General features: G+C 58.2%; 1 pseudogene; it reads left to right on the top strand.

Annotated features, from left to right (window-relative positions):
* Positions 1-2429: 2429 nt before the first annotated feature.
* LOC101640406 overlaps positions 2430-3239 on the top strand; it is a 25178-nt pseudogene continuing 24368 nt past the window's right edge.

Raw genomic sequence — 3239 nt, 5'->3', positions numbered from 1 at the left:
ACCATAAAGTTATTTTCGTTGCTATTTCATAAGTGTAATTTTGCTACTGTTAGGAATCGGGTGACCACTGTGACAGGGTCTTTCAACCCCCAAAGGGGTCGAGACCCACAGGTTGAGAACCACTGCTCTAGATGAGTAGGTGAAGGAGGAGGGGACAGTCTATGCCAAAGCCTAGAGTTGGGAAGGTGCACAGGGCGGCCAGTGAACCACAGACAAGCTCCAGCTGGTGGCTGGGGGTGAGGAGAGATGGGAAGGGAGGGACAGAGGTGCTGGGCAGGGCTGGTGTCAGGGTGATTGGAAGGCCTCGGGGAGTGGCGGTGTGCGGGGAGGGGGAGGTCAGTGTCCAAGAGAGAGGGTAGTGAGGAACAGAAACAAGAACTCTGGGGACCCCTTGTGATACTCCTCCCAGAGACCAGCCACCAGCCAGCCCGTCTTTGGACTCTTTAGCCACATGGCTTCCTGGCACAGAATCCTCCTGACTCTTTGGCTCCCTGTTCATCCCATGAGGGCAGTGCCGCTTTGATTGGTAAAGTGACTTGTCCATGGTCACTGTGTGGGAGTAGCCCCTGGAGCAGCGGGGTCTGACGCCCGAAAAGCCCCAGGCTTCAGGAAGGATGTCATGCCATCTCTGTCTGTGCAGGATGCTATGAAGAGGGGCACTTTACTTGAGCTTCCGTCAGGGGGGCTGCCTGGGGGGAGGAGGAGGCAGCTGGATGAGGCAGAGTGAGGAGCAGGGTTTGGATGGGCTGAGAGAGGGAAGGTGGGGACGCCTCAGGCAGACACCAAGAAAGACTGGGAATGACCAGTGAGGGAGAGTGTTGGGGCTGCGGGAGGAGGGCCTGGAATGTGGCCGAGGGGTGTGAGGTCCCAGCAGACCCCGAGGCGCTTGTTCCCGAGGGTGACCTCCTTTCCTGCATGTACTTCTCTCTGTCTGTGGAAACCTTCCGGCTGGCCGGCTGCGCTGCATTGCTGGCAACATTCAAAGCTCGGCCCCGCTGACCTGCTTTTTCGAGATCAGCTTCTGTGCCAGGATTAAGGGGAATTGAGTGAAGGGAGCGGGGAGGCAGGGAGGCTTGCAGAAGGGTCCAGCCCAGGGTCAGCAAGGAAGGAAATACACCCTCTGCTGCCAGCTTCCAGGGACACCCCAGCCCCGGACAATACCAGGCCAGCGGAGGAGCCTCTTGTCAACTGTCACCCCTCCTCCCCTTTTCTCCTCTGGATGATGCCGAGTCCGTCTCCCAGCCTCCCTGGGCCTTAATTACAGGGAGCCAGGCCCAGCCCAGGCTAGTGGCAGCACCGGGCTCCCTGTGGGCACATTGGGCCTGGTGTGATGGAGGCAAAGGGAGGTCAGGTCCTCAGCCACCAGCCACCAGAAGCGGTCCAGTCCAGCTGCTCTCTGGGGCCAGGCGCCTCCAGGGACTCTGGGAGCCATGTGCTCTCAGGGATGCTTTCTAGATGCAGCACGGTGGTTAGGAGGGCCGGGATGGAGGTGATCACCTGGGTTTACAGCTGGGCTCTGCTGCTTACTAGCTGGGCAGCACTGGACATGATAGTCCCTCTCTCTGAGCCTCCCTAGGGATCCTGGTGGCACTGAGGGTTAAGTGTCGGGCGGCGAACTGCAGCGTTCGGGGTCCAAACCCATCAGCCGCTCCACAGGAGAACAAGGAGGTTGTCTGCTCCTACAAAGACTTGCAACGCCTCAGAAACCCTACGCAGGTCCGCTGTGCGTCAGGATGAAAGGAACTGGCGTAGTGGGTGATTCGCCGGGCTGCTAGCCAGCAAAGTCAGCAGTTCGCAACCACCAGCCGCTCCATGGGAGAACAGTGAGGCTTCCTGATGCCGTCAAGGTCTGCAGCCTCGCAAACCCACAGGGGCAGTGCTACCCTGTCCTACAGGGTTGATGTGAGTCAGCATCAACTCGGTGGCGGTGGGTTTGGCTCTCGTTTATGAGCTGGCATGGGCTTGATGCAGTGGGTTTGGGTTCTAATCCCATAGGGTCTTATGAGGACTACTTGGGCTCACGTGCATCAAGTCCTTAAGCGTGTCTCAAGTTCCCCTGCCAAACATCCCCAACTTCCACTAGTGCGCATGTGCGCGCGCACACACAAGGTAGTCCTCATCCTAGTCCAGTCTTTATCAACACAAAAAGCCTAGTAAGAGAGGCCATGGGCCCATTTTACAGATGAGGAAACGGAGGCTCTGGGAGAAGGGACTTGACTTGGGTATGCCAAGGCGAGGCCCAGGATGCCCCAGTAAGCTCCGGAGGCAGGCCTGGGTTTGGAGAGGGACCTGGGCTCCAGGGACCTGCCGCTGCCGCTGTGTGATCCAGGAGAAAACTCTTCCCTCTGTGAGTCTCACTTTCTCCATCAATCAAGGTGCAGGGTTGGCAGTTCCCGCCGTCCCTCTTTTCATGAATGAGATATGCGTACATGCCGCCAGACCCCCACAAAACCAGGGATTTGCTTACGGTAAGTTGGTGTGGGATGCCAGGCACGGAGCTCTGTCGCATCCCTTCAGCAGCACATCAGTGCAAGCAGTCTTGTTTGGTGGCTGCAAGCCCTCCACACCCTGGGGCTACCCTGCCTGATTTGAGCCCTTCCCCTGTTGCTGGACACCAAGGCTGGACATCAGTTGTTTCCAAGGACAAACAACACAGCCACGGACGTGGTGAATCTCCCTCTGGGCCCATCTGTCTACTGCCTTCCTTAGGGTCAAACCTTAGACTGAAATCGCTAGGTCGAGAAGAATCCACATCTGTACTCTCCCAGCATGGCCCTAAAAGGTCTTCCCGCCCCATCTGGGTCTTTTACGAAGTTGATGAACAGCTACAAAGCACTGATGTCCTGCCTGACGCCTTGCAGGGTCTGGGATCGCTCCAGTGGCACTTAGATTCTTGTGGTGGGGGTGTCGCACACACGTGCGCGTGTACACATACATGCTCAGGAGGATGGAGAGGGCACTGCTGAGAGAGTTTAGAGCAGGGTGGTGGTATGGCAAAGCTGACTTGGCTGCTCTCCCTCGAGTGGGCAGGGCCGGCCTCTCTAACAGGGCATTTGGGCAGTGCCCTGACTGGCAGCAGGAACCAGCCATGCAGTGCTCGGGGCCAGCATCCAGGGTGGCAGAGCTCCCGCACGAGCCGCAGTGGACTTGTGAGCAGGAGGGTCAGGTGATGGCTGTGTGGCTGGGGCAGGTGGACTTTGGGAGAGGGGTCCAAGGAGGGAGAGAAAGGTCGCAGAGCG

Source organism: Echinops telfairi, unplaced genomic scaffold, assembly GCF_000313985.2.
Source record: "Echinops telfairi isolate 266 unplaced genomic scaffold, ASM31398v2 ScPeMD7_7410;HRSCAF=8448, whole genome shotgun sequence".
Taxonomy (NCBI): Eukaryota; Metazoa; Chordata; class Mammalia; order Afrosoricida; family Tenrecidae; genus Echinops; species Echinops telfairi.
Note: the sequence above shows the minus strand (reverse complement) of the source record. Positions and strands in the feature narration are given on the sequence as shown.